The sequence below is a fragment of the Chiloscyllium punctatum genome, chromosome 52 (genome assembly GCF_047496795.1).
Source record: "Chiloscyllium punctatum isolate Juve2018m chromosome 52, sChiPun1.3, whole genome shotgun sequence".
In the NCBI taxonomy this organism is placed as follows: domain Eukaryota; kingdom Metazoa; phylum Chordata; class Chondrichthyes; order Orectolobiformes; family Hemiscylliidae; genus Chiloscyllium; species Chiloscyllium punctatum.
This window is the reverse complement of record NC_092790.1, coordinates 19,093,694-19,103,817: the sequence shown is the minus strand read 5'-3', so window position 1 is coordinate 19,103,817 and position 10,124 is coordinate 19,093,694. Positions and strand designations below refer to the sequence as shown.

The 10,124-nt window shown below is 48.1% G+C and overlaps 1 pseudogene; it reads left to right on the top strand.

Moving 5' to 3' along the window:
• The first annotated feature begins 482 nt into the window (after window positions 1–482).
• LOC140470819 (histone H2A-like) lies at window positions 483–968 on the top strand (annotated as a pseudogene).
• The last annotated feature ends 9,156 nt before the right edge of the window (window positions 969–10,124 follow it).

The following is a 10,124-nucleotide window of genomic DNA, read 5'->3' as shown; positions in this document are numbered from 1 at the left end:
GGGGTGGTATTAAAATGTGCAAAGAAAAGACAGGTTGCAGGCTGCAGTGTTTGGCCTGTTTTGTTTCAGCTTCTTCTCAAGGTTTAGAAAATAACCCACTCAAGATCAGAAATGGACACATATCGGCAAATGAGGGAGAGTAAGACCGTGTGAAGTACACATTTGTAAACTAAAAGTAAATTAACATGAGTATTAATTTTTTTAAACTTTCTTTTTTTGTACTTCATTATTCAGGTAAAACATACTCCTTTGTTTGGAGATTGGCGGGCTTTTCAGATTGGAAAGAAAGCGGTTGATGATTTGGCGCCTGTCGATTCGGCCCTCACCCGATTGTGGGAATGAAGCAGATTTCTGATTGGGAATTGAAACAACATTAGGAGATACTGACCAATCCGAAACGGCCGCCCCATCATTCCTCCCGAAGGTATAAGGGGCCGCAATGTGGGCCGAGTGTAGCATTCTTTCTAAAAGTGCTGGTGAGATTGTAACCATGTCTGGAAGAGGAAAGGGCGGTGGGAAAGGTCGCGCCAAGGCGAAGTCTAGGTCGTCCCGGGCTGGCCTGCAGTTCCCGGTGGGTCGTGTTCACAGGCTCCTGAGAAAGGGTAACTATGCTGAGCGTGTGGGTGCCGGAGCGCCGGTCTATATGGCTGCGGTGCTGGAGTATCTGACGGCTGAAATCCTGGAGCTGGCCGGCAACGCGGCCCGGGACAACAAGAAGACCCGCATCATCCCCAGGCACCTACAGCTGGCCGTGCGCAACGACGAGGAGCTCAACAAGCTGCTGGGAGGGGTGACCATCGCTCAGGGCGGGGTGCTGCCTAATATCCAGGCCGTGCTGCTGCCCAAGAAAACCGCCGCTGCTGGATCTGCTAAAAAGTGAAGAGACTATTCTTGAATCAGACAACCCAAAGGCTCTTTTAAGAGCCACTCACAGCATCTATGAAAGGAGCTAAACTCTCTGATTGAATTACTTTACTTTTCATGTGTAGATCCCTGGCCGTTATACCTAACATCGCTACATTTCTATCATTTTTTATCGGATACTGTTACTGTCTGCGGTAGCAGAGGAAGATTATATCATAGTAAGGGTGTCTGGAACGACATCATTTCTCATTGCACGGTCACTGCCTGAGTCATCTTTATGTTTGATCAATGTTCTATAAGTTTAGAAGAGTGCCACGGATGTTCCCGATCGGGTTTGGCTTCACGTTTTCTTTAACTGCATCAGTAAGAGCTGAATCCTCCCACTGTCTCTGCAACATACTCCTCTACAATTTATTCTCTGCTCGGTTCATTTCTACTCTTATTTTCGCTCGCCTCTGGAGAGAGAGCGTGTTCAACAGCAGTCAGTCATTTTTCAGCTGTAAACGGAGGGAATGCGGTAAAGTGAGATTGTGTGAAGTTTAGTTTCGTAACCGAAAAACCGATCAACGTGTACATGCAGTCTCCTTTGTATAGCCTCCTGCTCTTTTATACGTGATGGCGGGCATTTTCAAATTTGAAAATAAGCCGTTGGTCTCTTGGCGCCATTTTTTCCCTTTCCCACCTTCCTCCACCTCACCACAAGCCATGTTAATGCAAAAGAAGTCAATGAGGAGATGGGGTTTTTCCAGAAATATCGAACCCAATACCGTTTTTGTTTCTAACTAACTTCCGATCTAAATACAGTACTAATGTCCACTATCGCTTCCTGCTCCCTCTGGATGAGCAACGCAACTTGTACCCGCCGTGAATCAATCGAAAAACCGCCGATTGAAACATCTTAAAAGTTAAAACAGTGTACACCGATAAAATTACAGAACCACACTTTATCAGTAATCTTTATTTCATTCAAATTAATACTTGCCCGAAGACAATTTGTAGTCCCTGCCTGATCGGGCAGATGGAAAGAACGCGCCCCATAAACACATCCGCAGGCTCCCAGAGTGTTATACCTGGGCAATATAAATACTGTAGTACGTAACATTAATGACCGGGTTCCACAATACAAAAAAACAAATTATCATTCATGGCATGGACAGCCAGGTACATATTGATACATCTCAGTAATGAACTGAGATGGACAGATATTCACGAAAAAAAAAGAGGATTGAAGGTTACGGGAAGTTTGAGAAAGATCAGCCATGTTCGAATGGTAGAACAAGCTGGATGGGCGGAATGGCCTAATGCTGCTGCTATATCTTACAATTACAAGTTACGAAGCGATTATTTACATGGAATAATCAGGTTGCACAACAGTAGAGTCTCGATTGGCCGAACAGCCTCTTATCCACACTGTAGGAATACTTGCAATTATAAATTCACTGGGCACGGTAAACGGCAACAAAGTGAACCGTCCACTCCGAATGTTCTCTGCTGTGCCGTAGAACACTGTAATAGTACATTTTCGGAACTGAAATAATTGTAAAAGTCGCGAGAAACGCGAAATAATCGGCTACAGTAACAATCCCCTCATTGTGTACTACCTTCCCCGTCCTCAGGTCTCCGCTCTCTATCGGAGGGTTTGGGTGGCTCTGAAAAGAGCCTTTGGGTTCGCTGGAAAAGGGTCGCTTTACGTTCAGCCGCCGAATCCATAGAGAGTGCGGCCCTGGCGTTTCAGAGCGTACACCACATCCATGGCGGTGACCGTCTTGCGCTTGGCGTGCTCAGTGTAGGTGACCGCATCCCTGATCACATTCTCCAGGAAAACCTTCAACACCCCGCGGGTCTCCTCGTAGATCAAACCCGAGATGCGCTTGACCCCGCCACGGCGAGCCAGGCGCCGAATGGCTGGTTTGGTGATGCCCTGGATGTTATCACGGAGCACTTTGCGGTGCCGCTTCGCTCCGCCTTTTCCCAGGCCTTTGCCTCCTTTACCTCTTCCAGACATCACGTTTCTTCACTCCAATCGCTGCTGAATGAGAGCCGAACTGCCTCCCCTTCCTTTTTTATACAGCCCGGCCCGACCTGGCTGAGAAAGAGCTGACAGAGAGTGAGAGGCGGGTCCGGAGAGGAAACTGAGTGACAGAAGGGATCATCCAGCGCCGCCTCCAGCTCACCCCCGCCCCAACTGTATCTGGGACTGAACCTTTTCTCCCCAACATTGTCAGACAAGGCGACAAAACTACACCACGTACATGCACGCCAAGAGCAAAAAACTGGAGAAACTTGGCATTCTCACCAGTAATAGCAAAGCCCACTCTGGAACCACAGTAGACAACATAATCACTGCGGGGAAGTCTATTATCGACTAATCGGACCACACCCTAACACCGGAAGAGATTGAAGTCCTGAGTAGGGGTCTCAACTTCTGCCCCACCGCCAAAATGGACCTGTTGGTTCTTGCAGCAGACACGAAGGAGTTCATCAGACGAATGAGACTCCGGGAATTCTTTCAAGGTGCCAGCAGTGATTTCAATGAGCCCAATGATGAACTCGAACTGTCATCACACGGATCAGTAGAGGAGCGACCAAAGAATGTGTCAACTTGGACCCCACTGGAGGTCCGCTGCCCTGGGCTTGACATGTATGCTCAAATCATCAGGAAATATATAAATGACGGATTCATCACCCATTCACAACACAATGCCATCCAGGCTCTCAAAACCAATTATAATACTATCATCAAACTAGCAGACAAAGGAGGAGCCATTGTCATTCAGAAGAGAACAGATTAGAACAAGGAAGTGTACCGACAACTGAACCAGGAACACTACAGGCAATTACCAGCTGATCTGACCAAAGAACACACCCGTGAATTAAAAGCACTGATCAGAACTTTGGATCCAGTCCTTCAGAGTTCCCGACGCACCCACATCCCATGTACTTAACATAGAACATAGAAGAATACAGCGCAGTACAGGCCCTTCAGCCCTCGATGTTGCGCCGATCAAAGCCCACCTAACCTACACTAACCCACTATCCTCCATATACCTATCCAATGCCCGCTTAAATACCCATAAAGAGGGAGAGTCCACTACTGCTACTGGCAGGGCATTCCATGAACTTACGACTCGCTGAGTGAAGAACCTACCCCTAACATCAGTCCTATATCTACCCCCCCTTAATTTAAAGCTATGCCCCCTTGTAATAGCTGACTCCATACGTGGAAAAAGGTTCTCACTGTCAACCCGATCTAACCCCCTAATCATCTTGTACACCTCTATCAAATCACCCCTAAACCTTCTTTTCTCCAATGAAAACAACCCCAAGTGCCTCAGCCTTTCCTCATAGGATTTTCCTACCATACCAGGCAACATCCTGGTAAACTTCCTCTGCACCCGTTCCAGTGCCTCCACATCCTTCCTATAGTATGGCGACCAAAACTGCACACAATATTCCAGATGCGGCCGCACCAGAGTCTTATACAACTGCAGCATGACCTCAGGACTCCGGAACTCAATTCCTCTACCAATAAAAGCCAGTACGCCATATGCCTTCTTCACTGCACTATTTACCTGGGTGGCAACTTTCAGAGATCTGTGTACATGGACACCAAGATCCCTCTGCTCTTCCACACTACCAAGTAGTCTACCATTAGCCCAGTAATCCATCTTTTTATTACTCTTACCAAAGTGAATCACTTCACACTTAGCTACATTGAACTCCATTTGCCACCTTTCTGCCCAGCTCTGCAGCTTCTCTATATCCCGCTGTAACCTGCCACATCCTTCCTCACTGTCTACAACTCCTCCGACTTTCGTATCATCCGCAAACTTGCTCACCCAACCTTCTAACCCTTCCTCCAGGTCATTTATAAAAATGACAAACAGCAATGATCCCAAAACAGATCCTTGCGGAACACCGCTAGTGACGGCACTCCAAGATGAACCTTTGCCATCAACTACTACCCTCTGTCTTCTTCCAGAGAGCCAATTCCTAATCCAAACCTCCAACTCACCCTCTATGCCATATCTCTGTATTTTCTGCAGTAGCCTACCATGGGGGACCTTATCAAACGCCTTACTAAAATCCATATATACCACATCTACCGCTTTCCCCTCATCTACCTCCTTAGTCACCTTCTCAAAGAATTCAATAAGGTTTGTGAGGCATGACCTGCCCTTCACAAAACCATGCTGACTATCCTTGATCACATCATTCTTATCCAGATGTGCACAAATCCTATCCCTTACAATTCTCTCTAAGACTTTGCCCACAACAGAAGTGAGACTCACTGGCCTATAGTTACTAGGATTATCCCTACTCCCCTTCTTGAACAAGGGAACCACGTTTGCTAGCCTCCAGTCCTCTGGCACTACTCCTGTCGACAAAGAGGACACAAAAATCAAGGCCAATGGCTCTGCAATCTCCTCCCTTGCTTCCCAGAGAATCCTAGGATAAATACCATCAGGCCCAGGGGACTTATCTATTTTCACCCTTGCCAGAATTTCCAACACCTCTTCTCTACATATCTCAAAGCCATCCATTCTACTTATTCGTGCCTCAGTATTTATATCGACAACAATGTCCTGTTCCTGAGTGAATACTGACGAAAAGTATTCATTCAGCGCCTCCCCAATCTCTTCAGCCTCCACACGCAACTTCCCATTACTATCCTTGATTGGACCTATTCCTTCCCTAGTCATTCTTTTATTCCTAACATACCTATAGAAAGCCTTGGGGTTTTCCCTAATCCTACCAACTAAGGACCTTTCATGTCCCCTCCTTGCTGCTCTTAGCTCTCTCTTCAGGTCCTTCCGGGCTACCTTATAACTCTCAATTGCCCTTATTGAACCTTCACGCCTCATCTTTACAAAGGCCGCCCTCTTCCGTTTAACAAGGGATTCCAACTCCTTATTAAACCACGGCTCCCTCACACGACCCTTTCCTCCCTGCCTGATAGGTACGTACTTATCAAGGACACTCAATAGTTGCTCCTTGAACAAGTTCCACATATCAATTATGCTCTTGCCTTGGAATCTACTTTTCCAATCCACACATCCTAAGTCATGCCTCAACGCATCATAATTTCCCTGCCCCCAGCTATAACTCTTGCCCTGTAGTACACACTTATCCCTCTCCATCACGAGAGTAAAAATCACCGAATTGTGGTCACTGTCCCCAAAGTGCTCACCTACCTCTAGTTCTAATACCTGGCCTGGTTCGTTACCCAGAACCAAATCCAGTATGGCCTCACCTCTTGTTGGCTTATCTACATATTGTGTCAGGAAACTCTCCTGCACACATTGCACAAACACTGACCCATCTAACGAACTTGAGCTATAGCTTTCCCAATCAATATCAGGAAAGTTAAAGTCTCCCATAACAATCACCCTATTACTGTCACTCTTCTCCTGAATCATCTTCGCAATCCTTTCTTCAACGATTGTAGGACTATTAGGCCTGTAAAAGACTCCTAACAGGGTGACCTCACCTCTCCTATTCCTAACCTCAACCCAAACTACCTCAGATGGCAAATCTTCGTCCATCTTCCTTTCAACCGCTGTAATACTATCTTTGACAAGCAAAGCCACACACCCCCCTCTTTTGCCCCCACCTCTTACCCTACTAAAACATTTAAACCCTGGAACCTGCAACAGCCAATCCTGTCCCTGATCTAGCCACGTCTCCGTAATAGCCACAACATCGAAGTCCCAGGTACCAACCCACGCTGCGAGTTCACCTACCTTATTTCGTATACTTCTGGCATTAAAGTATACACACTTCAAGCCACTCTTCTGTTTACAGGCACCATCCTTTAAGATTGATGCCATATTCCTAACCTCCCTACACTCCAGGTCCTGCACCCTAAAGCTACAGTCTGGGTTCCCATGCCCCTGCAGAGTTAGTTTAAACCCCCCCAAGAGCACTAGCAAACCTCCCCCCAAGGATACTGGTGCCCCTCAGGTTCAGGTGCAGACCATCCTGTTTATAGAGGTCCCACCTTCCCCAGAAAGAACCCCAGTTATCCAAGTACCGAAATCCCTCCCTCCTGCACCATCCCTGTAGCCACGCATTTAACTCTTCTCTCTCCCTATTCCTCGACTCTCTATCACGTGGCACGGGTAACAAACCAGAGACAACAACTCTGTTCGTTCTAACTCTGAGCTTCCAACCTAGCTCCCTAAAAGCCTGTCTAACATCCTCAGCACTCCTCCTACCTATGTCATTGGTGCCAATATGGACCACGACTTCAGGCTGCTCCCCCTCCCCCTTAAGGACCCGGAAAACACGATCAGAGACATCACGTACCCTTGCACCTGGGAGGCAACATAACAAACGTGAGTCTCTCTCGTTCCCACAAAACCGCCTATCTGTGCCCCGAACTATCGAGTCCCCAATTATTATTGCTCTGCTCTTCTCCACCCTTCCCTTCTGAGTAGCGGGGACAGGCTCCGTGCCAGAGGCCTGAGCCCCGTTACTTACCCCTGGTAAGTCGTCCCCCCCACAAGTATCCAAAACGGTATACTTGTTCTTGAGGGGAACGACCACAGGGGGTCCCTGCACTGGCTGCTTCCTCCCAGTCCCCCTCACTGTCACCCATCTATCTGCCATCTTTGGAGTTACTACTTCCCTATAGCTCCGATCTATGACCCCCTCTGCCTCCCGAATGATCCGAAGTTCATCCAACTCCAGCTCCAGTTCCCTAACACGGTCTTGGAGGAGCTGGAGATGGGTGCACTTCCTGCAAGTGTAATCAGCAGGGACGTCCATGGCATCCCTCACCTCATACATGTTGCAGGAGGAACATTGCACTGCCTTCACTGCCATCCCTCTAAAGCTAACCTTTATTTTAAACAAAAAAACTGGGTCTAAAGAATACAACAAGCAAAATTCGGCACTTACCTCCTTACCACAACGGATCTTATTATTAGGTTAGAGGAGGAGGGCGGGTGGGAGGCACTACCTCCGTAGTGCCTCAGGTTCTTCAGCTGCGCGCTTTTAAAGGGGAAGCAAACCTACCCAGGTAAGCTTACGCTCTACCTGCTTCCGGGTCTCGGCTGCCTCTCTGGTCGTCGTCACTTCCCCCTGCTGCTCCCGCTCTTTCTGTGAAGAGAGTGAAAAAAACACCGCTGCCCGCTACCGGTAAGTACTTTTAAAACAAACAGTCTTACCTTAGCTGCTGCTCGCAATCAAAATGACCGTTAACTTCTTGTGTAGGTGGCTTCTACTGCCTTCCAAAGGTACACAAAGCCAACACACCAGAACATCCCATTGTGTCGGGCAATGGGACTCTATGTGAGAATCTCTCCGGCTGTGTGGAAGGCATCTTGAAACCTATTGTACAGGGGATCTCCAGCTTCTGTCGCGACACTATGGATTTCTTACAGAAACTCAGCACCCACGGACCAGTCGAACCGGGAACATTCTTCGTCACAACGGATGTTTCCGCACTCTACACCAGCATCCCCCACAAGGATGGCATCGCAGCAACAGCCTCAGTACTCAACACCAACAACTGCCAGTCTCCAAACACCATCCTACAACTCATCCGCTTTATGCTCGATCATAACGTCTTCATCTTTGACAAACAATTCTTCATCTCGACACATGGAACAGCCATGGGGACCAAATTTGCACCCCAATATGACAACATTTTTATGCACAAATTCTAACAAGACTTCTTCTTTATGCAGGATCTCCAACCAAAATTGTACACCACCAGGTACACTGACAACATTTTCTTCCTCTGGACCCATGGCAAGGAATCACTAATAAAACTACACAGTGACATCAACAAGTTTCATCCCACCATCAAACTCAACATGGACTACTCTTGACTATCTGTTTCATTCTTAGACGCATACATCTCCATCAAGGATGGACACCTCAGCACCACACTCTACCGCAAACCCACATACAACCTCACAAGGCTACACTTCTCTAGCTTCCACCCAAAACATATTAAAATAGCCATCCCGTATTGACAAGCCCTACGCACACACTGGATCTGCTCAGATGAGGAGGAATGTGACAGACACCTGGAAGTACTCAGGGATGCCCTCACAAGAACGGGGTACGATTCCTAACTCATCGACTGCCAGTTCCAATGTGCCACAGCAAGGAAACCATAATGACATCCTCAGAAGACAGACACATGCTGCACCCGACAGGGTATCCTTTGTTGTTCAGTATTTCCCTGAAGCTGAAAAACTATGCCATGTTCTTCATGACGTGCAACACATTATCAATGAGGATGAGCACCTCACCAAGACCTTACCCACACCTCCACTACTTGTCTTTAAACAACCGCCAAATCTCAAACAGATTGTTGTTCGTAGCAAGCTGCCTGGCTCTCAGGACAACTCCATACAACCCTGTCACGGTAGGCGCTGCAAGACGTTTCCGAGTGTGGACATAGATACCACCATTACGCGTGGGGACACCTCCCACCTTGTACATGGCAGGTACTCATGTGACTCAGCCAACGTTGTCTATCTTATACGTTGCAGGGAAGGATGCCTGGAGGCATGATACATTGGGGAAACCGAGAAAGGCTACAACAACGGCTGAATGGGCACCGCACAACAATCAACAGACAGGAGGGTTCCCTTCCAGTTGGGGAACACTTCAGTGGTCCAGGACATTCGACCTCGGACCTTCGGGTGACCATCCTCCAAGGCAGACTTCGGGACAGGCAGCAGTGAAAACTGGCCGAGCAGAGGCTGATAGCTACGTTCGGTACCCATAGGGAGGGCCTCACACACACACACACGGACACACATACACACAGACGCCCACACGCAACCCCTCACAGACTTAAGACACTCTGCACTCACTACACACACACTTTCTCACATTCACAACCCCAACCCGGACAGACACAAAGACACACATGCACACACACGCACACACATATTTCGTGGGGTGAATTTGTACTTGCCGGGTTATATTGTACACATCATCCATTGCATCCGCTGCACCCGATGTGGCCTCCTCTATATTGGGGAGACAGGCTGCCTACTTGCGGAACGTTTCAGAGAACACCCGGACCAACCAACCCAACCACCCCGTAGCTCAACACTTCAACTCCCCCTCCCACTCCACTAAGGACATGCAGGTCCTTGGACTCCTCCATCGCCAGACCATAGCAACACCTTCCGCCCAGGAACCCTTCCAACCACAAGGGATGAACTCAGATTTCTCCAGTTTCCTCATTTCCCCTCCCCCCACCTTGTCTCAGTCAAATCCCTCGAACTCAG